Raw genomic sequence first — 26566 nt, forward strand, 5'->3', positions numbered from 1 at the left:
GGCTTGCCTTGCCTTCAGATTTTGCCTGGGATATCTATAGATTGGGTAAATTTATCTCTTTTTCAGGTTTCCCCCCACCCTGCCAAAAAAAAAAAAAAACTAGATAATTTCATTCCAGAAAAACATCCACTTTTGCTTCATTGAATACCCTAAAGCCTTTGACTGTCTAGATCAAAATAAACCGTGGAAAATTCTTACAAGAGATGGGAATGCCAGACCACCTTACCTGCCTCCTGAGAAATCTGTATGAGGGTCAAGAAGCAACAGTTAGAACTGGACATGGAACAATAGACTGGTTCAAAATAGGGAAAGGAGTACACCAAGGCTCTATATTGTCATCCTGCTTATTTAACTTCTATGCAGAGTACATCATGCAAAATGCCAGGCTGGATGAATCACAAGCTGGAATCATGATTGCTGGGAGAAATATCAACAACCTCAGATATGCAGATGACACCACCCCTACGGCAGAAAGTAAAGAGGAACTAAAGAGCCTCTTGATGAAAGTGAAAGGGGAAAGTGAAAAAGCTGGCTTGAAACTCAACATTCAAAAAACAAAGATTCATGGCATCTAGTCCCATCATGAAGTGGGGAAAAGAGAAAGGGAAAAAGTGGAAGCAGTGACAGACTTTATTTTCTTGGCCTCTAAACTCACTGTGGATGGTGACTGCAGCCATGAAAATGAAAGACGCTTGGTCCTGGTAAGGAAAGCTATGACAAATCTAGACAGCTTACTAAAAGCAGAGGCATCACTTTGCTGACAAAAGTCCATATAGTCAAAGCGATAGTTTTTCCAGTAGTGAGAGACCATAAAGAAGATTGAGCGCTGAAGGACTGATGCTTTCAAATTGTGGTGCTGCAGAAGACTCTTGAGAGTCCCTTGGAGATCAAACCAGTCAATCCTAAAGGGAATCAACCCTGAACATTCATTGAAAGGACTGATGCTAAAGCTCCAATCCTTTGGCCACCTGATGTAAAGAGCTGACTCACTGGAAAAGACCTTGGTGCTGGGAAAGACTGACGGGAAAAAGAGAAGGGGGTGGCAGAGGATGGGGGGTTAGACAGCATCACAACTCAGTGGACATGAATATGAGCAAACTCCAGGAGACAGTGAAGGACAGAGGAGCCTGGCGTACTGCAGTCCATGGGGTCTCAAAGAGTTGGACGTGACTTAGTGACTGAACAATAACAACAAAATATCTGTTAATAGATTCCTGCACATGCCAAGCAATAGCCTTTCCCATTCACCTGATAAGGTTGTTTAGAACTCAAGGGTCTCCAATTTCTGGAGGAACCAAACAGAAAAAAAAAAAAAGAAAAATATTTTAATTTTACCCACAGGTGTAAATTACCAAATTGTTGGAAATCATGAGTAGTGTGAGGAAGAGGGCTTTTCTATATCTTAAAGACAGATCAGAAGCCAGCAACGGATTTCTCTGGTGGTAAAGTGGTTAAGAAATGGCCTGCCAATGCAGAAGACAAGAGTTCAATCCCTGGCCCAGGAAGATTTCACAGGTTGCAGAGCACGTAAGCCCATGCATCACTGCTGAGCCAGTGCGCTGCAGCCACTGAAGGCCATGTGCCCTAGAGCCGGGGCTCTGCGACCAGAGACGCAAACTGCACTGAAAAGTCTGTGCACTGCAGCTAGAGGAAGTCCAGGGGCAGCAGCAGAGACCCAGCACCCTGAAAAACAAGTAGACAAAGGAGCCAGGAATATGTGAGACGAGCTGCAAGATGATAACCGCACTTAGCAGTTCATCTAATCCCATATAATTATCTTTGATCTGCCTGAGTCCAGATTACCACTAGTTTTGATGAATGGATAAAGGAGGTGTGTTACACATGTTCAATGGAATATTATGGAGCCATAATAAGAACAAAATGATGCCATCTGTGGCAACATGGACAGACCTAGGGATTATCACACTAAGCGAAGTTAAGTCAGAAAGAGAAAGACAAATATTATAGGATAACACTTATATGTGGAATCTAAAATACAACACAAATGAACCTATCTATGACACAGAAACAGAATTATGGATACAAAATAGACTGGCAGTTGCCGAGGGGGAGGGGTTTGGAGGAGTGACGGAGTAGAAGGTTGGAGTTAGCATACATAAACTTTTATATACAGAGTGGACAAACAAGGTCCTACTTTGTAGCATAGAGGACTCTACTCAATGTTCTATGATAAGCCATATTGAATATTTGGAAATGAATATTTTTTTTTAAAAAGAGTATGTATAACTGAATCACTTTGCTGTATAGCAGAAATTAATATGGCACTGTAAATCAACTATACTTCAAGAAAAAATATTAAAACTAAAAAAACATATTAAGGAAAAACTTGCACCTGGATATTTGGAGCAACCTAGAAGTAACCAAGATACCCTCCAGGGTGTGAATGGTTAAACGGACTGTGATACATCTAGATAATGGAATATTGCTGTTGTTCAGTCACTAAGTCCTGTCCGACTCTTTGTGGCCCCATGGACTGTAGCACGCCAGGCTCCTCTGCACTTCACTGTCTCCTGGAGCTTGCTCAGATTCATGTCCATCGAGTCAGTGATGCCATCCAACCATCTGATCCTCTGCCACCCCCTTCTCCTTTTGCCTTCAATCTTTCCCAGTATCAGGGTGTTTTCCAATGAGGCAGCTCTTCACATCAGGTGGCCAAAGTTTGGAGCTTCAGCCTTAGCATCAGTCCTTCCAGTGAATATTCAGGGTTGATTTCCTTTAGGAGTCACTGGTTTGATCTCCTTGCTGTCCAAGGGACTCTCAAGAGTCTTTTCCAGAATCACAATTTAAAAGCATATTATTCAGCATTAAAAAGAAATGAGCCCAAAAGTCCGCTATACACATCTGTGTCTTTTTTGCTGTCCTGCATACAGGGTCATCATTGCCATCTTCCTAAATTCCATATATATGTGTTAGTATACTGTATTGGTGTTTTTCTTTCTGGCTCACTTCACTCTGTATAATCGGCTCCAGTATAGCGGACTTTTGGACTCAGAGGGAGAGGGAGAGGGTGTGAAGATTTGGGAGAATGGCATTGAAACATGTATAATATCATGTAAGAATCGAAATGCCAGTCTATGTCTGATGCAGGATATGACACGCTTGGGGCTGACGCGCGGGGATGACCCAGAGAGATGTTGTGGGGAGGGGGGTGGGAGGGGGGTTCATGTTTGGGAACGCATGTACACCTGTGGTGGATTCATGTCAATCTACGCCAAAACCAATACAGAACTGTAAAGTAAAAATTAAAAATAAATAAATTAATTAAAAAATAAATAAATAAAAAATAAAAGTTGCAAAAAATAAAATAAAATAAAATAAAAAAAGAAATGAGCTATCAAGCCATGCAAAGAAGTTTTAAAAAATGCATATTACTAAGTGAAAGAAGCCAATCTGACAAGGGTATATATTGTATGATTCCAACTATAATACTTTCTGTAAAAAGGCGAATTCTAGAGACAGTAAAAGGTCAGCAGTTGCCAGGGATTCGGGAGAAAAGATGAAAAGGCACAGCATGTTTTCAGGTGATTTTTTTGGGTTGTGACTTCCCTTGTGGCTCAGATGGTAAAGTGTCTGTCTACAATGCGAGAGACCCGGGTTCAATCCCTGGGTTGGGAGGATCCCCTGGAGAAGGAAATGGCAATCCACTCCAGTATATTGCCTGGAAAATCCCATGGACAGAGGAGCCTGGAAGGCTACAGTCCATGGGGTCGCAAAGAGTCAGACACGACTGAACGACTTCACTTCACTTCACTTGGGTTGTGAAGGTGATACCATAGTGATGGGTACCTATTATTACACATTTATCTAAACACATTAGACTGGACTACACCAAGGTTGAACCCTACTGCAAACCATGGACTTTGGGTGATGATGAGTCAATGTATGTTCATCAGCTGTAACACAGCCGCACTCCGGTTGGGAATGTCAGTAACGGAGGATGCTGAAGGTGTGTGGGGGCAGTGGGTGAATGGGAACTCTGGCCTTTCCCCTGGGTTTTGCTGTGGACTGGAAACAGATCTAAAAAAATAAAGTACATTAAAAAAAAATCTTATGAGACCACAGGTAACTTAGATATAGTTGAAGTAACTTTGCTGGAGGCCCCACAGCTGGAAAGTGATGGAGCTGAAGGCAGAGCAGACACACAGCCCCTGTCTCGCTCCAAGGCCTCATCTTTTGTTTTAATTAATTTATTCATTTTAATTGAAGGTTACTTACTTTACAATATTGTGCTGGTTTTCACCATACACTGACAGGAACCAGCCATGGGTGCACATGTGTCCCCCATCCTGCACCCCCCTCCACCTCCCTCCCCGTCCACCCCTCTGGGTTTTCCCAGTGCACCAGCTTTGAGTGCCCTGTTTCATCCATCAGACTGGGACTGGTCATCTATTTCGCATATGGTAATTTACATGTTTCAATGCTCTTCTCTCAAAACATCCCACCCTCACCTTCTCCCACAGAGTCCAAAAGTGTTCTTTATATCTATGTCTCTTTTGTTGTCTCGCATATAGGGTCGTCATTACCATCTTTCTAAATTCCATATATATGTGTTAATATACTGTATTGGTGTTTTTCTTTCTAAATTACTTCACTCTGTACAATGGGCTCCAGTTTCATCCACCTCATTAGAACTGATTCAAATGTGTTCTTTTTAATAGCTGAGTAATATTCCATTGTATACACGTATCACTACTCTCTTATCCATTCATCTGCCAATAGACATCTAGGTTGTTTCCACGTCCTCGCTATTGTAAAAAGTGCTACAATGAACTGGAGAAGACCATGGCACCCACTCCAGTACTCTTGCCTGGAAAATCCCATGGATGGAAGACCCTGGTAGGTTGCAGTCCATGGGGTCGCTAGGAATCGGACATGACTGCGCAACTTCACTTTCACTTTTCACTTTCATGCATTGGAGAAGGAAATGGCAACCCACTCCAGTGTTCTTGCCTGGAGAATCCCAGGGACGGGGGAGCCTGGTGGGCTGCCGTCTATGGGGTCGCACAGAGTCGGACACGACTGAAGCGACTTAGCAGCAGCAGCAGCCGCTGCAATGCACGTGGCGGTACACGTATCTCTCTCAATCCTGGTTTCCTCAGTGTGTATGCCCAGCAGTGGGTTGCTGGGTCGTATGCCAAGGCCTCATCTAATCGATCCATCCTGCAGTTTCTATGAATCTGATCAGAAGCTACCTTTCTGCGTTACTTTTCCCTTTATTCCTTCTGCACTTGAGTCACCTGTGCAGACTGCAAGCCATCTGGAGTGGGAGCTGACAGCTTGCGTTTCTAGGGGCTCCCTGCTAACAGCGATGGAGCAGACTGGGAGGGAACACTCTGAGTCACCAGCGCTTGTGTTCCACCCACACCGACCTGCTGGTTGAGTCCTGCACAAACTCCAAGTTTTATCATCACTGTGTACAGCGATGCTTACTGATGCTACCTGCACCCAGAGTTCATATCTTTGCTTATTAAAAATCATAATCTCCCTTAGATATATAAATTAAAGTCTACTCTTACGATAAATCAACACCTGACCCTCCCCCACCCCCATGGAGAGGCAGAAGTGACTTCTCACTCTGACGTGCTTCCCTTGCCTTCGGCACCATTTCTTGCAGCGCTTGCTTCTCCTTATTAACTGGCGCCTCCCTGCTCACTGACTGTGCATCTGTTCACTTCTGCTATTTTGAAAGCACCTTGAGGAGAGGAACTCTCTTTCATCTTTACCGGTTCCTTAATAGCAAGCATGGCTTTGTACACAGAAAGGAACATGACCCTGCCTTGCCCTTTCTTAAGTTCAGTTCAGTTGCTCAGTCATGTCCGACTCTTTGCGATCCCAAGGACTGCAGCATGCTAGGCCTCCCTGACCATCACCAACTCCCAGAGTTTACCCAAACCCATGCCCATTGAGTCGGTGATGCCATCCAACCATCTCATCCTCTGTCATCCCCTTCTCCTCCTGCCCTCAATCTTTCCCAGCATCAGGGTATTTTAAAATGAGTCAACTCTTCGCATCAGGTGGCCAGAGTATTGGAGTTTCAGCTTTAACATCAGTCCTTCCAATAAATATTCAGGACTGATCTACTTTAGGATGGACTGGTTGGATCTCCTTGCTATCCAAGGGACTCTCAAGAGTCTTCTCCAACACCACAGTTCAAAAGCATCAATTCTTCTGTACTCAGCTTTCCTTATAGTCCAACTCTCATATCCATACATGACTCATAGAAAAACCATAGCTTTGACTAGACGGACCTTTGTTGGCAAAATAATCTCTGCTTTTAGTATGCTGTCTAGGTTGGTCATAGTTTTTCTTCCAAGAAGCAAACGACTTTTAATTTCATGGCGGCAGTCAACATCTACAGTGATTTTGGAGCCCCCCAAAATAAAGTCTTTCACTGTTTCCCCATCTATTCGCCATGAAGTTGATGGGACCAGATGTCATGATCTTAATTTTCTGAATGTTGAGCTTTAAGCCAACTTTTTCACTCTCCTCTTTCACTTTCATCAAGAGGCTCCTTAGTTCCTCTTTGCTTTCTGGCATAAGGGTGGTGTCATCTGCATATCTGAGGTTATTGATATTTCTCCTGGCAATCTTGATTCCAGCTTGTGCTTCATCCAGCCCAGTGTTTCTCATGATGTTTTCTGTATACAAGTTAAACAAGCAGGGTGACAATATACAGCCTTGACGTACTCCTTTTCCGATTTGGAACCAGTCTGTTGTTCCATGTCCAGTTCTAACTGTTGCTTCCTAACCTGCAAACAGATTTCTCAAGAGGCAGACCAGGTGGTCTGGTATGCCCATCTCTTTCAGGATTTTCCACAGTTTATTGTGATCCAGTCAAAGGCTTTGGCAAAGCCAATAAAGTAGAAACAGATGGTTTCCTGGAACTCTCTTGCTTTTCCAATGATCCAACAGATGTTGGCAATTTGATCTCTGGTTCCTCTGTCTTTTCTAAAACCAGCTTGAATATCTGGAAGTTCACAGTTCACGTACTGTTGAAGCCTGGCTTGGAGAATTTTGAGGATTACTTTACTAGCGTGTGAGATGAGTGCAATTGTGTGGAAGTTAGAACAGTTTTTTTTTGGAGAAGGCGATGGCACCCCACTCCAGTACTCTTGCCTGGAAAATCCCATGGACAGAGAAGCCTGGTAGGCTGCAGTCCATGGGGTCACGAAGAGTCGGACACGACTGAGCGACTTCACTTTCATTTTCACTTTCACTTTCATGCACTGGAGAAGGAAATGGCAACCCACTCCAGTGTTCTTGCTTGGAGAATCCCAGGGACAAGGGAGCCTGGTGGGCTGCTGTCTATGGGGTCGCAGAGTCAGACACAACTGAAGCGACTTAGCAATAGCAGTAGAACATTCTTTGGCATTGCTTTTCTTTGGGATGGGAATGAAAACTGACCTTTTCCAGTTCTGTGGCCATGCTGAGTTTTCCATATTTGATGGCATACTGAGTGTGGCACTTTCACAGCTCAACTGGAATTCCATCACCTTCACTAGCTTTGTTCGTAGTAATGCTTCGTAAGGCCCACTTGATTTCACATTCCAGGATGTCTGGCTCTAGGCGAATGATCACACCATCGTGGTTATCTGGCTCATGAAGATCTTTTTGTATAGTTCCTCTGTGTATTCTTGCCACCTCTTCTTAATATCTTCTGCTTCTGTTAGGTCCATACCATTTCTGTCCTTTATTGAGCCCATATTTGCATGAAATGTTCCGTTGGTATCTCTACTTTTCTGGAAGAGATCACTAGTCTTTCCCATTCTATTGTTTTCCTCTATTTCTTTGTAGTGATCACCTAGGAAGGCTTTCTTATCTCTCCTTGCTATTCTTTGGAACTCTGCATTCAGATGGGTATATCTTTCCTTTTCTCCTTTTGCCCCTTCTTATCTCTCTGATATTGGTTCTCTCTCCTGTATACTGGAACATCTGGACTGTGGTGAGGTTTAAATCAAATGTCATGTGTCAATGTCTTGCTCATAGTAAGCCCCTGATAAATATTTATTGACGTGGATTTTCCTTTTTTATTATCTGCATAAGGAAAGGAGGTGGGCATGAAAGTGAGTTAATGAGAGAGCTGGGCCTAGTACCAGGTAATTTCCCCACTCAATCAAGCTCTACTATACTTCGTTTGGTTATGTGAGTACCTCTCAGTCATTTATGTGACTAATATTCATCAGTATTTACAGAAGAAACCTAGAATATTGTTTCCTGGTTTCACATTTCCTGAAAAAATCACTGGCTAGAATTCAGATTGCTGTTGTTCACTCAGTCATGTCCAATTCTTTGCAACCCCATGGACTGCAGCATGCCAGGATTCCCTGTCCTTCACCATCTCCTGGAGCTGCTCAACTCATGCTTATTGAGTCAGTGATGCCATCCAACCATCTCATCCTCTATTGCCCCCTTCTTCTCCTGCCTTCAATATTTCCCAGCATCAGGGTTGGCTCTTTACATCAGATGGCCAAAGTACTGGAGTTTCAGCTTCAGCATCAGTCCTTCCAATGAACATTCAGGGTTGATTTCCTTTACGATTGACTGGCTTGATCTAAGTGCAGTCCAGGGGACTCTCAAGAGTCTTCTCTAACACTACAGTTCAAAAACATCACTTCTTTGGCACTCAGCCTTCTTTATGGTCCAACTCTCACATCCACACATGACCACTGGAAAACCATAGCTTAGACTAGACAGACCTTTGTCAGCAAAGTAATTCAGTAGGGTTGCAAACAAAGGAATTGATGTATCCTTACGACTTGGTAAATAGTTCTCTTGAGAAATCTGTATGCAGGTCAGGAAGCAACAGTTAGAACTGGACATGGAACAACAGACTGGTTCCAAATCGGAAAAGGAGTACGTCAAGACTGTATATTGTCACCCTGCTTATTTAACTTCTATGCAGAGTACATCATGAGAAACGCTGGACTGGAAGAAACACAAGCTGGAATCAAGATTGCTGGGAGAAATATCAATAACCTCAGATATGCAGATGACACCACCCTTATGGCAGAAAGTGAAGAGGAGCCAAAAAGCCTCTTGATGAAAGTGAAAGAGGAGAGTGAAAAACTTGGCTTAAAGCTCAACATTCAGAAAACGAAGATCATGGCATCTGGTCCCATCACTTCATGGGAAATAGATGGGGAAACAGTAGAAACAGTGTCAGACTTTATTTTTCTGGGCTCCAAAATCACTGCAGATGATGACTGCAGCCATGAAATTAAAAGACGCTTACTCCTTGGAAGAAAAGTTATGACCAACCTAGACAGTGTATTCAAAAGCAGAGACAGTACTTTGCCGACTAAGGTCCGACTAGTCAAGGCTATGGTTTTTCCTGTGGTCATGTATGGGTGTGAGAGTTGGACTGTGAAGAAGGCTGAGCGCAGAAGAATTGATGCGTTTGACCTGTGCTGTTGGAGAAGACTCTTGAGAGTCCCTTGGACTGCAAGGAGATCCAACCAGTCCATTCTGAAGGAGCTCAACCCTGGGATTTCTTTGGAAGGAATGATGCTAAAGCTGAAGCTCCAGTACTTTGGCCACCTCATGCAAAGAGTTGACTCATTGGAAAAGACTCTGATGCTGGGAGGGATTGGGGGCAGGAGGAGAAGGGGACGACCCAGGATGAGATGGCTGGATGGCATCACGGACTCGATGGACGTGAGTCTGAGTGAACTCCAGGAGATGGTGATGGACAGGGAGGCCTGGCGTGCTGCAATTCATGGGGTCGTAAAGAGTCGGACACAACTGAGTGACTGAACTGAACTGAACTGAATGTAATATAAAATATTTAATATCCATCTTGAACCAGACATCCTGGAATGTGAAGTCAAGTGGGCCTTAGAAAGCATCACTATGAAAAAAGCTAGTGGAGGTGATGGAATTCCAGTTGAGCTATTTCAAATCCTGAAAGATGATGCTGTGAAAGTGCTGCACTCAATATGCCAGCAAATTTGCAAAACTCAGCAGTGGCCACAGGACTGGAAAAGGTCAGTTTTCATTCCAATCCCTAAGAAAGGCAGTGCCAAAGAATGCTCAAACTACCACACAATTCCACTCATCTCACACGCTAGTAAAGTAACCCTCAAAATTCTCCAAGCCAGGCTTCAGCAATACATGAACCGTGAACTTCCAGATGTTCAAGCTGGTTTTAGAAAAGGCAGAGGAACCAGAGATCAAATTGCCAACATCCGCTGGATCATGGAAAAAGCAAGAGAGTTCCAGAAAAACATCTATTTCTGCTTTACTGACTATGCCAAAGCCTTTGACTGTGTGGATCACAGCAAACTGTGGAAAATTCTGAAAGAGATGAGAATACCAGACCACCTGACCTGCCTCTTTAGAAATCTGTATGCAGGTCAGGAAGCAACAGTTAGAACTGGACATGGAACAACAGATTGGTTCCAAATAGGAAAAGGAGTATGTCAAGGCTGTATATTGTCACCCTGCTTATTTAACTTCTATGCAGAGTACATCATGAGAAACGCTGGGCTGGAAGAAGCACAAGCTGGAATCAAGATTGCCAGGAGAAATATCAATAACCTCAAATATGCAGATGACACCACTCTTATGGCAGAAAGCAAAGAGGAACTAAAAAGCCTCTTGATGAAAGTGAAAGAGGAGAGTGAAAAAGTTGGCTTATAGCTTAACATTCAGAAAACGAAGATCATGGTATCTGGTCCCACCACTTCATGGCAAATAGATGGGGAAATAGTGGAAACAGTGTCAGACTTCATTTTGGGGGGCTCAAAATCACTGCAGATGTTGACTGCAGCCATGAAATTAAAAGACGCTTATTCCTTGGAAGGAAAGTTATGACCAACCTAGATAGCATATTAAAAAGCAGAGATATTACTTTGCCAAGAAAGGTCCATCTAGTCTAGGCTGTGGTTTTTCCAGTAGGACTTCTCTGGTGGCTCAGATGGTAAAGTGTCTGTCTACAGTGTGAGAGACCGGGGTTCAATCCCTGGGTTGGGAAGATCCCCTGGAGAAGGAAATGGCAATCTACTCCAGTATATTGCCTGGAAAATCCCATGGACAGAGGAGCCTGGAAGGTACAGTCCATGGGTTCGCAAAGAGTCAGACACGACTGAGCGACTTCACTTCACTTCACTTCACTATGGATGTGAGAGTTGGACTGTGAAGAAAGCTGAGTGCTGAAGAATTGATGCTTTTGAACTATGGTGTTGGAAAAGACTCTTTAGAGTCCCTTGGACTGCAAGGACATCCAACCAGTCCATCCTAAAGAAGAGCAGTCCTGGGTGTTCACTGGAAGGACTGATGCTGAGGCTGAAACTCCCAATACTTTGGCCACCTCATGCGAAGAGTTGACTCACTGCAAAAGACTCTGATGCTAGGAGGGACTGGGGGCAGGAGGAGAAGGGGACGACAGAGGATTAGATGGCTGGATGGCATCACCGACTTGATGCACATGAGTTTGGGTGAACTCCAGGAGTTGGTGATGGACAGGGAAGCCTGGCGTGCTGCAATTCATAGGGTCACAAAGAGTCAAACATGACTGAGTGACTGAGCTGAACTGAACTGAATATCCATCTATAATGTAATATATGTCTATGTAACTCAAAACAAGCAAATTTAAAAATCGGAAATGGTTCCAGATTAAACATGATCAGATAAGAAAAGATAAATGATTATGATCAACCACAGTGATTTCCACTCACTGGACACCTTGGCACTCTCACTTGAATTCTCATTTACTTTACCTGTAAAACCCAGATATTATTAACATCACCCCCTTACTTGCTTCTCAGAATCCATGAAATGTGGAAAAAATTGCCAATTTTAGGAACTGCTATAAAAATATAGGAAACATTTTATGTACAAAAAATCATTAGCAATATCATTGGGTATAATCCAGAGGTGGAGGGAAAGGCAATTTATGTAAAACATACAGAAAAGTGGAATAGGATTAATGGTACATGGGACACTGCAGAAGAAATGAGTAGTGAACTTGATGACATCAATATAGAGTATTCAAAATGGCACTGAGAAAAAGGAACTCAAAAAAGAATTTATGGGAGAATGGCAATGAAACATGTATACTATCATGTAAGAAACGAATCGCCAGTCTAGGTTCGATACAGGATACAGGATGCTTGGGGCTGGTGCATGGGGATGATCCAGAGAGATGATATGGGATGGGAGGTGGGAGGGGGGTTCAGGACTGGGAACTCATGTACACCCATGGTGGATTCATGGCAAAACCAATAGAGTATTGTAAAGTAAAATAAAGTAAAAATAAAAATTAAAAAAAAATTTTAAAATCATCAGTGAGATAATTTTAATTTTAATTATGTGGCCTAATGGACACATAATTAGAGTACCTAAAAATAAGCAGTGGTGAAAAAATAATTAGAAGTAGTGGCTCAAAACTCACGTTTAATTGAAAATATTAATCCACAGATCTGAGAATGTTAATGATATCCAAGTACAAGTAACCTGAAGAAAACTACACCACAGGATAACATAATGATGATATTTCTGATTAGAAACAACTCAAATGAGGAAATACTAGAACAACACATTTAGAGTAATGAAAGAAGACTCCACTGAGAATCTATACCCTGAAGAATTATCCAAAAAATTGAGGGTGAAATAAAGATGGTTTCAAACAAAAGTAGAATTAATTCATCACCAACAGAACTGTACTACAAAAAAAGTTAAAGGAAGAACTTTAGACATGAGGAAAATTATATGAGAAGTGAACGTAGATCTGCACAAAGCAATGAACAGCACTGGAAATGAGTAAATATAAAATATCTTTTCTCTTAGTATTTAAGTCTTTTTTAAAACATAAACTTCTAATTTTGGAATAATTTCAAACTTACAGCAAAGTTGCAAAGTTGTTATGAAGATACTAGATAAATGCTACCTTTAGATACCAACTTCACATATTAAGAAACAGATTGGTTAAAAGTAAAAGAAAAGAGAAACATATAACATCGGTATTCACTTAAAAAATACAAATTAAAATATAATGAGATACCTCTATTCCTTTGAGTGACTAAAATTGAAAACCATACCACAAAAGAGACAAAATATACAGGAGAAAATAACAAAATACCTGGAGGGAAAAATGGATGAGATCCAAAATGTGATTAATAGGAATGAACTAATCAGAGTGGAAGGAATTATACAAAATTGAGATTGAGGACTTTCCAGATTAAAGGAACAAAAGTGTTCAGATTGAAACAGTCTATTGAGTTCTTAGTATCATGAACAACACCCAGGCTCAGACACATTCTTGGGGACATTTCAGAAAACCAAGGATGCAGAAAGGTTCTTTCTGAAAATAAGAATGGATTTGAAATAATCTAATGAAATATCATTAGCTACAGAGGATGCTAAAAGATGATAGATGGTTTTTTAGTTCTAAAGGAAAATGACTTTGAGCCAAGGTTTCTCTGCTCTATCGGAGTATATAAGGTATGAAGGCAGGATGAAAACATTTCAGATGTGTGAGGATTCAGAAATTCTATCTACCATTGTTCTTTCATTGAAAGTTACTTAGGTCTGTATTCAGGCAAAGCAAGAAAGGAAGATGGAGGGCCCGGGAGCCAGGGAGCCCCACCCAGTAGGTGAGAAGTTTCCAGAGGACAGTGGTGTGGCCTGGGAAGTGGATCCAGGTCAGGACAGTAAGGATGGGGAGCTCTCAGAGGTCATTTCCAGCGGAAGGAGGACTTGACTGAGTAGAAACTATACTGCAGAGGTTGGGGGAAGGTGAAGACGTGAAGAAGGCAAATCCTTAAAAGGCATGAGAATCACCAGGAAAAAAAATTCACAGTATAATAAAAGAAAAAGAAATAAATAACAAATATACTAAATGTTGGTGAGGATGTAGAGCAACTGGAACTCCCATACTACTGATGAGGATACAAATGGTACAGTCGCTTTGGGAAACAGTTGAGCAGTTTTCAGGAAAATTCAATATGCATCTACTATAAAAATCCAGGCATATATCACCCCTAGGTGTTTACTCAAGAGAGAAGAAAGCTTATGTTCATACAAAGATCTGTTACAGATGTTCATAGCAGCTGTATTTGTAGCAGCCCCAAATTGAAAACTGCCTCCGTGTTCATCAGCAGGTCCCAAGTAGGTGAGCTCAGAGAAGGGTGTTCTGCACTAGGAAACAGAAACGTCTTGCACAGCCGATGGAAGAGCAGATGTGCATACAGGATCCTGTGCCAGTATGCTGTGCCCACATGTACTTGTAACGATGCTGGTTGATCAGTCATCTTCAAAGAAGATTTCACATGTGGTTGAAGTATTTCAAAATGTGAAAAACAAAAAAGTCCAAAACGAAAAGTTCAGCTTAAATAAAACCAATAAACGAATTTGATTGTTACATCATTTACACTCTACTGTGGCCAGAAGTTCTAGGAACTTGCTCCAAGTGCTCTCACTCCATTACCACCATAGATCCACCAAGGCAAACTTCTTTTGGACATGCTTTTAAATCCCATTCAAGTCGCCAGGGTTCTGATTAGGTTATACTTCTTATGGAAAGCTTCTGGCCTCCTTCTCTTTACTCACCACCATAGGTTTCTTCTGCATGTTCATTCCTAACTCTCATCTGCTCAGATTGGTTATGTACTATGATTTTTACCCCTGCAGTCAAGATAAATTCTCTTCTCCCATTTATCTGATGATAAGTGCTGCTGGGGCCAACTAGATAGTGTAGCTGTGGTTCTGTGCTCACAAGTCCTTCAAGCACACCTAACTCAACAGTTGAAATTTAAAAACAAATTGTGGGTACTATAAATACACTGGTCCACAGTAGACTGAGGTATTTCAGAAGGCAAGAGACAATGAAAGCAATATTCTTCACTAGGACACTGACATGTCAGATTCTATTAAAGCATGAGTTATTTCTGGAGCATTCTTAAGGAGATGGGAATACCGAACCACCTGACCTGCCTCTTGAGAAATCTGTATGTAGGTCAGGAAGCAACAGTTAGAACTGGATATGGAACAACAGACTGGTTCCAAATAGGAAAAGGAGTACATCAAGGCTGTATTTTGTCATCCTGCTTGTTTAACTTATATGCAGAGAACATCATGAGAAACACTGGGCTGGATGAAGCACAAGCTGGAATCAAGATTGCCAGGAGAAATATCAATAACCTCAGATATGCAAATGACACCACCCTTATGGCAGAAAGCAAAGAGGAACTAAAGAGCCTCTTGATGAAAGTGAAAGAGGAGAGTGAAAAAGCTGGCTTTAAACTCAACATTCAGAAAACTAAGATCATGGGATTTGGTCCCATCACTGCATGGTGAAACAGTGAAAAACTTTATTTTGGAGGGCTCCAAAATCATTGCAGATGTTGACTGCAGCCATGAAATTAAAAGTCGTTTGCTTCTTGGAAGAAAAACTATGACCAACCTAGACAGCATACTAAAAAGCAGAGATATTACTTTGCCAACAAAGGTCCATCTAGTCAAAGCTAGATGAGTCATGTATGGATGTGAGAGTTGGGACTATAAAGAAAGCTGAGCACCGAAGAATTGATGCTTTTGAACTGTGGTGTTGGAGAAGACTCTTGAGAGTCCCTTGGACAGCAAGGAGATCCAACCAGTCCATCCTAAAGGAGATCAGTCCTGAATATTTATTGGAAGGACTGATGTTGAAGCTGAAACTCCAATACTTTGGCCACCTGATGCAAAGAACTGACTCACTGGAAAAGACTCTGATGCTGGGAAAGATTGAAGACGGGAGGAGAAGAGGACGACAGAGGATGAGATGGTTGGATGGCATCACTGACTCATGGACATGAGTTTGAGCAAGCTCCAGATGATGAAGGACAGGGAAGCCTGGTGTGCTGCAGTCCATGGGGCTGCAAATAGTTGCACACAACTGAGCAACTGAACTGAACTGAATTGAAAGATCTAAAAGCAGATTTTGGTATGACTAGCAGACATGGCTAGATAGTAAGGATGCATTAATGATTCTCAAACCGGCCACATAGGGTGTTCAATTTTTATTCAGTATCACTCTGGTTTTTACTTGGCAGAGAAGAACAGGGGAAATGAGTTTCCAAATCCCTTATCATGTCCACTGTCAAGGCACAGAAAATGCAGACACTGCTTGTCTCTTGATGACCCTTCTGCAGCCCTGCGGAAGTATCAAAGCAGGGCAGCTCTATTGGCCCTTTGACTGTTGACACTGCTACTTAAGCTGTGAGTCACACTCTTGGGCCTCTGCTGTTGTCGACCCTGACTGCTTGGTCTTCACCCAGAGACTCTGGAGAGGAGGCAAGGTAGGTTTTGCTCCATCAAGGTCAGTGTAGTCATGGGAATGTAGTGGTTTCCTCTCCTACTTCCTGCAGCTCAGTGTTCTGTGAAAGCACCATGGGGCCAACCCAGGCTTTTAGGCCAAGCAAACGAGACCTGGGTTCCTTCTTACCCAGGCAGCCCTATTTTTGCAATTTTATGGAAGGTATCAGTTTAAAAGTTTCAATGCTGAAACAATGTTTGAGAACCACCAGGCTGCTTTGGGACAGCATAGTTCAGTGGTTGAGATTATGGTTCTGGAGCTTGAAAACATGGATTTGAGTTCATGGAGCAAGTAAATCCACCCTCTGAACCTTATACCTATTCTGGGTCCAGAATAGGAATCAGTGGTGGTTATTAACCCTACTGTCTGGTTCTATTAGTAGGTAAAGAGCTAGAGGTGAATCGAGCTAAGATTCAGGAGGAGAAGGGGAAATAGCTCCTGGTTTGTGAAAGACTTAGAGCCTGACTCCCCTGACAGGTCTGAAATAGAGAAAGGTTTACTTGTGTTCTCTCTTCTAATGATAAACTCTCCTTTCATAATGTAAAAACAGGTCTAGAGAAGTTTTGACTTATACCAAGGTTAAATTAGAAATGTATATTCTATATTCTGTTTCTGTATGTATGTAGCTGTTTAATGTTCTTCTGGAAGTCTCAAACTTTCTCTTATTCAAATAAACAAAGCAGTTTTCTATATATGAGGACCTGATATAAGCTTAGGGAAAACCTTCAGTCTGGAATAAAGTGAAAGAAAGTGTTAAAACCTAGGAGGGGGTAGAGTTGAGGCTGACCAAATATAAAACTAATATTTAATATATATTCTATGTGTGTGTTGTGCTCAGTCGCTCAGTTGTGTCCAACTCTTTTCGATCCCCTGGACTGTAGCCCACTAGGCTCCTCTGTCCATGGAATTTTTCAGGCAAGAATACTAGAGTAGGTTGCCATTTCCTGCTCCAGGGGATCTTCCTGACCTAGGGATCAAACCCGCATCTCTTGGGTCTTCCTGCACTGGCAGGCAGATTCTTTACCACTGTGTCATCTGGGAAGTCCATATTATATATAATAGATGGATTAAAAGTGAAAATCAATATGCAATTTTTAACCCATTACATCAATAATAATGATACAATAGTACAGACTTTATTAAAAAATTTTTTTTATATAGTAATTCTCAGAGCAATGGAAGCTAGGTCAATACAAACTTAACCTAAAAATAAAATGAAAACAACATCTCCCCCTTCTTTGTTATTCTGCACTGTCACAGTGAAAAATCTCAAGCACCAGCTCTCTTTGGCCACATCACACTTACACTGCAATACACAGAGAAGAGACTCTGGCTGGACAACAGGGTACAAGAGCCAGTGGCACGGTGCTGCAAAGGATGCTTCCAGAAGCCTTTAATTACAAGACCTGGCCTTTCTCCACTCGAGCCTCTTCATGAGGATCACGGAGTTCACTAAGTTCAACACACACTAAGAACTCGATATGAGATTCAGTCTGTTCCTAACAGAAGGGGAGAAAAGAGATGAGAGCAAACGTCCTCTATTCAGAACCTCAACAGAGGAATAACAGAACGTGAGTCGTTCAGTCTACAAGGAGGGTGCCATGCCTCTGTGAAGTCCAAGGTCATTTCAGCTCCACAGCAGGAGAAACCGTTGTGAGTGCATTAAAAAATTGAGAGGGAGCTGTGTCAAAACAAAGTCTCCTTACGGTCGGTTTCCCTGCTTGTTAAAGGGCTTTCCTATCTGCCCTTCAGTCTGAACCTAACAATCCAGACAAATGAAAGCTGAAATGCTCCTGCCAGCTGCTACCCTCTCTTAAGATGCTTACTTGATGCTTTCTCTTCCCCTCCTCTCAGAACAAAGTTGTTGGTATTTAGGCTCAAAATTAAGCCATGTAATGTTCTGACAGAACCTCCGATGGCAGGAAACTCTGTTAGCATTTTGACAGAGTGAGTCACTTGGCCACGGAGGCCCAAGGCAGTGACCGTGGTACCACCAACATGATGTTGAAAAATGTGAGGGAAATCCAGGGATTTTTAAAAAGGATAAATCCTGTTTTTCCCAAGAGGTACAAACTGAAAAAAAACAAGTTGGCACCTTTTTTTTTTGCCTATAAAATTGAGAATCATTAAAGAACCTAAGGAAATAGTATAACAATATCTGATGTGCTGACAGTGTGAAAAAACCAGACACTTTCATGAACTGCTATCGGGAATGAAGTCACCCTTTAAATGCAACTGTTTGGCAGAGAAATCTGGCAATAATGTATCAAAAGCTTTCAGAGGGCACAAAGTTTTAGTAGCAAGTCCCCTGAAACAATCAGAGATGTGCACAACCCTCCGTGAATAAGGATGTGTATCACAGGCTTATTAAGGATGCAGGAATACTTTACTCGATCTAAGTATCTAGTAATAATGGACCACCTGAAAAATTAGTAAATATATGCACATGCCACAATGCTTACCAGCCATTAAAACTGGCATTGCAAATCATTCTTCTAGAAATATTTTATTATTTTTTTCTTCCAGTTTTATTGAGATATAATTGACATACAGCATTGTATAAGCTTAGGGTGTACTGCAGAATGATTTCACTTACATACATTGTGAAGTAACAGTAAGTTTAGTGAATACTCATCATTTCAAATAGATATAAGATTAAAGAAATAGAAAAAATTTTTTTTCTCGTGATAAGAACTCAGGATTTACTTTCTTAACACCTCTCATGTATAACAGCAGTGTCAATTATATTCAAAATGTTTTACATGGCTAGTATTTTTTTATTTTGTAGCTGGAAGTCTGTACCTTTTCACCACCTTCATCCAGTTCCACCTTCCCTTTCTCTCCACCTCCCAACTCCCACCTCTGGTAACCACAAAACCGACCTCTTTTTCTATGAGTTTGAAATTATTCTTTTTGGTATGTGTGCAAGTTGGGATTTTCTGAGGTAGGACATTTTAAACTTTAGGAACTAATGGCATTTTCCCAATAAGTGTCCCAGAGGGAACTTCTGGGAGTATCCATTTATTTGAATTTTATGTTGATAAATTAAAATGACCACAAACTGTAATACAAAAACAAAATCCCAAACCAACCTGCCCTGTGAACCTCTGGGCTCAAGTGTCTCAATGCCATAAAGTTTCAGAGTCAAGTCAGTTAAAAAAGTCATAGAGCCAGGACTCAAAATCACATATTTAAATAAGAAAATGAGTCCCTGGTGGCTCAGTAGCAAACCTGCAATGCAGGAGACATGAGTTTGATCCCTGAGTTGGGAAGATCCCTGGAGAAGGAAATGGCAACCCACTCTAGTATTTTTACTTGGGAAATCCCATGGACAGAGGAGGCTGGCGGGCCTCCAGGTCCCAAAGAGCTGGACATAACTTAGTGACTAAACAACAACAATAGTTACAAGTAAACTTCGTTGTAGGACACAGAGCCCATTTGCTAACTCTGTAAATATTTTACTCAAGGGTGAGGCATGTAACACTTTCTACTATAAAGATTCTAGTTTGGTCTGAGTTATTGTGAAAATAAGTCATAATGTACTTTCACAAAATTATTTGTTAGGCACTTGCTGCTGCTGTTCAGCCCGTAAGAGGTATCCAACACTGTGACCTCATGGACTGCAGCACACCAGGCTCCCCTGTCCTTCAGTATTCCCCAGAGTTTGCTCAAATTCACGTCCACTGAGTCAGTGATGCTACGCAACCATTTAATCCTCCATCGCTTCCTTCTCTTGCCCTCAGTCTTTCCCAATATCAGGGTCTTTTCCAATGAGTTGGTTCTTCGCATCACGTGGCCAAAGTATTGGAGCTTCAGCTTTAGCATCAGTCCTTCTAATGAATATTTAGGGTTGATTTTCTTTAGGAAGTCAAAGAAATCCTAAATCCTGGTTTGATGTCCTTGCAGTCCAAAGGAGTCTCAAGAGTCTTCCCCAGCACCACAAGTCAATAGGTGTTTGTTACCTGTTTTCTATTTTGGGAACCACTGAGAATAAAACTAACACCCATGTGTACACAGTGTTCTAAAGTAAAAATACATAAGAGTGAGAGGAAAACATGGACTGAAGCTGAGTTTATGGCCACTGAGTGCCTCATGAAGATGTACTTCTTGGCTTGGCAACATCCTTTGGCAGCAAGGTATTCTCTCCTGCTCAAGGTTTCTGCCCTCAGCATCTCATGGGTGTGGTATTGTCCTCAACACATGCTATGATCTGGCTTAAACAGCAGAGTTTAAGAGACGTCAGTGAAATCTGTTTGGGGATATATGGAGAAATTATGGCCTTGAGCCCTGTGCTGCTTCTTACAAGGTCTGTGCCATAAGAAATGCCTTTCAAAGAATTTTATTGAAACTGCGGGCACAGCCAACTTCTTCTCTAACTAGGTTCATGTCAACAAATGCTTCATTTTTTCCACGTCAAAGCAAGGAGTCTCTACCTCATACATAACAAGGTTATGATAATAATAACAATAATGATAGTAATAAATAAGTTATTTATTGATCACCAATTGCATAAATCTATACTAAGGGTCTTATACAGGCTATCCAATTTATTGCTCATAAAATCCTCTCATAAGACTAAGAAAAAAAAGAAAACAGGCTGTTCATGCCAATATCAAAAAAGCTTCAGAACTACTGATCTAGAGCAGACCAATTTTGATTTATTTTAAACTCCTCTTTCCACCAGTAAGCAGCTAATGACACAGGGCAAGTCATCTATTTTTCTGGGCCTCACTTTTTTCCTCTATGAGCATTAACCCAACGACGCACATAAAGCACACAAGGTAAATGCAGCACCATGGTTGTCTAACCCTGCGGTAGGCTCAGGCTGCCCAACCCCACCCTCGGTGACCTTGAGTCGAAGCCTGAACTTGGCCACAAGGAGAGTCTTTGCACCAGGGAATTGGAAACCAGCAAACATGTCCACGCCTTTTTTGTTTCTTTCTTCCTAGTGGACTGTTAAAACACTTAACAGCACATTACTGCTACCTACACACCGTGAATACACAGGAAAGATATTTGCATCTCTTTCATCTTAGATCTGCAAGGGCAAAGGGATCCGATAACATAACAGATTTTGCATCTGAGTCCACAAATCTTTGGTTTGGGCAGAAACCAAATGCCTGCCCTTTATACAGCTAGCTGGCGCTCAATTTCTTATTTGCAGGGGGATTCCCTTACACTTGGGACGCACCAGCTCATGAGACCACTGCTAGATCAGTCCTCTTTCTGGAGGGAGGCAGGGGTCTTGCCCCGGTGCCATCTTGGGGTGGGCTCTGCTTCATGCCACACAAACAGTTCAAACCATGGGTTTGTGCTTATGGGGAGAGGCATCTTGTACTCAGTTCATACTTCCCTTTTCTGAACTTTCTAGTCTCATTACTATCTTCCTTTTCTCTCTGTGGGTTTTCTTGAGGGGAGTAAGCTGTGGTTGGCGGTATTTTGTTCTGTTTTCTGGCTTTCATTTTTTTTTTTTTTTTAATTGAAGCATAGTTGATTTACAGTGTTGTTAGTTTCTGGTGTACAGAAAAGTGATTCCGTTTTTCTGGTTTTAATTTTTTTTAAGATTTACTTATTTTTTGGCTGTGGTGGGTCTTTGTTGCTGCACACTTGCTTTCTCGAGACGCAGCGAGCGGGGGCTACTCTTCACTGCAGTGTGCGGGCTCTCGCTGCAGCGGCTTCTCTTGTCATGGAACACAGGCTCTAGGCACACGGGCTTCAGGGGCTGCAGCCTGCAGGCCCTAGACCCCAGCAGTTGTGGTGCACGGGCTTAGGTGCTTCGAGACACGTGTAATCTTCCCAGAGTAGGGATCAAACTGGTGTCCCTTGCATTGCAAGGTGGATTCTAAACCCCTGGGCCACCAGGGAAGGGAAAACTGGCAGATTTAAGCACAAAAGGGCCAATGTCTGAATTCCTGCTTCAGAACGATGAGACGAGAGGAAGGAGGAATGCATGCCGCTGCCAGGCCACAACAGCCCAGCAGCCACGGTTCCATGGTATGGCATGGCTAGGGCACTCCTGGATGGCAAGGTGGAGGTGGAGGTGGAGGTGGGGTTTCATGGGACAGATGGACATCCAGCCAAACTGGGCACATGAGGGATTGAGCATTATTTTGGGGAAGTTACAGGAAGGGGGGAGGGGTGACAGACCACCTGGCCGCGTTACTTTCTCTTATCTAATCTGCTTCCCTCTGGCCTCTGCCTTGCTATACAAAGTCACCAGTCAGGCGACCCGAAGCCTCCCTTGAAGGGTTGGCCTCTTCTACTGGGCCCTGCCTCAAGAGACCCAGTACCCTAGGACCTGGGCTTTAATCTCTGACATCAAGTGTCTAGGCCCACTGTCCCCTTCCCTTTGTTCAAGCAACAGGAAATGGCAGTGTCTCACAGCAAGTAACAAGTGCCTCAGTATGTCAATCTGCTTTGAATCGTGGCTCTATCAGACGCTATGTCTTTTCTTTGCCTGAGCCTCCATTTTCCCACCTGTAAAACAGAAGCAATATCATTCCCTTCTCAGAATTGTGGCAAGAATTAAATGTGATTTACTCTGTGCTTGGTACTTGGTAGGTATTTGGCTGATGGGCGTTATGTAGCTATTTATTTCTGCAACCTAAGCCTCACTCAAACCAGCCAACATGTGCTGAGTATCTCCTACATGCAAAAAAAAGTTGTCCAAGAAACCCCTTCTCCCCACCCCCATGCTGAAAAGGGGAAGGAGAGACTATCTTAAGGAAGTCCTCTAAAAACTTCCCATCCAGGGCCAGCTTGAATTAGCACTTATGGTCTTGCATGCCTAGTTCTAAAACTCTTTGATTCTGAAGTTATGTTATGTTATCTAACACGCATTATTTTACTAAATCACATAACCTGTATTACGCCTTTTCTTCCCAACTTGATTGTAAGCTTCTCAACAGCTGGACCCGTGTCCAGTCCTCCTTTGTGGGTTCCCCACAGTGCCCAGCATTAAGCTGCATGCATAAGAGGCAGCTGATGTGGAGACTTGTTGATTAAGTTTGATGCCTTGACGTGTGTGTGACCACAGGTGAGAGTATAGTTTGACATCTTTTATTCAGAGTATGATATTCTCATGTACCTGCTTGAATAAATTTATTACCTCACTTCATTCTACCTCAGGGAACAAGAAATCTTCCTGCTTCTGAGAAGTGAGAGATGAAGGGATCAAAGACAGAGAGATTTTGTTTATGGCTGGCCCAGAATCTGGGCAGGGGCAAGCAGTGTGCCTGTATGAATCTGAGACATGGACAGAAGCACTGGAGAATTGGTTGGTGACTCCAGCAGGGTTTGGAAACTTAAGCCTAGAGATGTTTTCAAATAGAATCACTATCAGGAGTGATCAGGGTGTACCAGAAGACTGGTAGAAAAAAGCACAAGTGCCTACAGCCAGAAACAGATTGGAGATACTTCTCTTAGATAAAGGGCTCATATACAGAACAGATTACAAGCTCCTACAAGTCAGTACTGAAATGACAAACCACCTAATCATTTTTAGACCAGCAAAAGATTTGATCAGGCACTGCACAGAAGATGATAACCAAATAACCAACATATATGTGAAAAGATAATCAATATCATTAATCATCTGAGAAATGCAAATTAAAACCATAATGATATAGCAGCCCATACCCATCAAAGAGCTAAAATGAAAAAGAAAACAAGAAAAATCTCTAATAGGCAATACCAACTATTGATGAGAATGGAGATGAACTTGAACTCTCACGTACTACTGGCGAAAGCATAATAAATTGGTACCACCACTTAGAAAACCATTTAGTAGCATGTAAAGCTAAACAATGCCTTCTCTATGACCCTAAAATTCTACCTCAAAGTGTATACTCCAGAGAAAGACGTGTATATGAACTCTAAAGATAGACACAAGAATGTAGCTAATAATTTTATTCATAACAGTCTCAAACTGAAAGCCTCCCATTTTTATCAACAATAAAATGGGTAAACTGGGGAGCTATGTGCTGTGTGTTCAGTCGCTTCAGTCATATCCAACTCTTTGCAACCCTATGGACTGTAGCCCACCAGGCTCCTCTGTCCATGGGATTCTCCAGGCAAGAATACTGGAGTGGGTTGCCATGCCCTCCTCCAGGGGATCTTCCTGACCCAGGGATCGAACCTGGGTCTCCTGCATTGCAGGCAGATTCTTTACCACTGAGTCACCAGGGAAGCCCCAAACTATGGTATCTTCACACAATAAAATGCTATGTGACAACATAAAAGAACAATCTACTATTACTACGTACGGTACAGTCAAAACTAATCCATAGTAATAGAAACAAAATAGCGGTTACCTCTGTGGATACAGACTGGGAAGAGACACTAAGGAATGGTCTGGGGTTCTGGCACTGTCCAGTCATGGTGGTTACACGGGTGTGTATACATGCAAAAACTTGGATTAGTATACTTTAGGCATTTTATTATATGCGTGCCACATTTCAATTGGTGATCATTTTGCAAAATGTACAGATTTCAAGTCATTATATTACACATTTGAAATTAATAAAATATTATGTGTCAGCTAAAAAAAAAAATCTTCAAAAATGCTTATTTTGAGATATCTGCCCAGGAGGAAATGGCAACCCACTCTAGTGTTCTTGCCTGGAGAATCCCAGGGATGGAGGAGCCTGGTGGGCTGCCGTCTATGGGGTTGCACAGAGTCGGACATGACTGAAGCGACTTAGCAGCAGCAGCAGCAGCAGCAGCCCAGGAATGTGACTGCTAGATTGTATGGTAAGCCTGTGTTCTGCTTGTGTGCTGAGTTGCTTCAGTCGTGTCCAGCTCTGTGTGACCCTATGTATACTGGAGTGGGTTGCCATTTCCTGCTCCAGAGGAGCTCCCCGACCCAAGGATCAAATCCAAGTCTCTTACGTTTTCTGCGTTGGCAGGTGGGTTCTTTACCATCATCGGCATTAGTTTTATAGGAAACTGCCATATTCTTTTTCAGAGTGTCTGTATTATTTTATATGCCCAACATCAATGTAGGAGTGATCCAGTTTCGTCCTTATCTTCTCCAGCATTTGGTGTTGTCACTACTTTTTATTTGTCATTCTGGTAAGTGTGATGGCAGTTTTAATTTGCATTTTCCTAATGACTAATGATACTGAACATGTCTTCATGTGCTTACCTGCCATATGTATCTCCTCTTCGGTGAGGTTTGTGCCTTTGCCCACTTTTTCTTTTTTTCTAACCATCTGTAGATTTCTTTATTCACTTGAGATAAGTCCTTTTAAAATTTCTACCTTGTTGGAAAAAAAATCTTTATTTTCTAATCAGATTGGTTTTCTTGCTTTCTAATTTTGAGAATGCTTTATATTTTAGATACAAATATTTTATTGGATATATTGTTTACAGATGTTTTTTTCTGAGGTTCTGGCTTGTATTTCCATCTGGTTTTTGAGTCTTTCAGAGAAGCTTTTAATTTTTATGAAGCCAAATTTACCAACTATTCTTTTTATGGATAGGGCTTTTGGCATCAACTCTAACAACTTTTCACCAAATTCTAGATTACAAACATTTATCCTTTGCTATCTTCCAAAGTTTCACAGTTTTACATTTTACAATGAAGTATGTGATAAACTGAGTCAATTTTTGTATGTGTCTTTTTAAGTTTTTTATTGAAGTATAGTTGATATTTTTAAAAATTTTTATTGAAGGATAGATGATGTGAAGTTTATGTTAACGTTTATTTATTTTTTCTGTCTATGGATATCTAATTGCTCCAGCATTATTTATGAAAAAAGGCTCCTGTTCTTCTGTTGAAAGGTACTGTTCCTTTGTCGGAAAGCAGTTGGATATATTGTGAGTCTGGTTCTGTAATTTTCTATTTTGTTCCATTATTCTATGTGTATATCCCCCTGCCTAAACCATAGGTCTTTTTTTTTTAACTTCATTTTGTAGTTTTCATTGCAAATCTTGTCTATGTTTTGTTAGACTTATATCTAGGTATAGTCTAAAAGATTTTGGAAGCAATTATAAGTGGTATTTTAATTTTGGTTTCTAAGTGTTCACTGATACATAAAAATGTGATTGATTTCTGTTTGCTGATTTTTTCCTGCAACCGAGCTGAACTTGTTAGTTTCAAGAGTTTTGGGGAGAATCCCTTGGGATTTTCTATGTGGACAACAATGTCATCCTCAAATAAAGGCAGTTTATTTCCTCCTTTTCAATCTATATGCCTTATATTTTGTTTCCAGTCTCATTGCTCTAGCTAGGACTTATGGTTGGAGAGAAGTG

The 26566-nt window shown here is 41.7% G+C and overlaps 1 protein-coding gene across 1 annotated transcript in view; it reads left to right on the plus strand.

The window, feature by feature from the left end:
* Positions 1-16007: 16007 nt before the first annotated feature.
* The window catches only part of CCR3 (C-C motif chemokine receptor 3), a 32856-nt gene continuing 22297 nt past the window's right edge, over positions 16008-26566 (plus strand). Inside the window, exon 1 of the mRNA XM_040246804.1 lies at positions 16008-16295. The gene's annotated coding sequence lies outside the window, so the exon portion shown is untranslated. The remainder of the gene's footprint in view (positions 16296-26566) is intronic.

The sequence above is a fragment of the Oryx dammah genome, unplaced genomic scaffold (assembly GCF_014754425.2).
Source record: "Oryx dammah isolate SB20612 unplaced genomic scaffold, SCBI_Odam_1.1 HiC_scaffold_9, whole genome shotgun sequence".
Lineage (NCBI taxonomy): Eukaryota > Metazoa > Chordata > Mammalia > Artiodactyla > Bovidae > Oryx > Oryx dammah.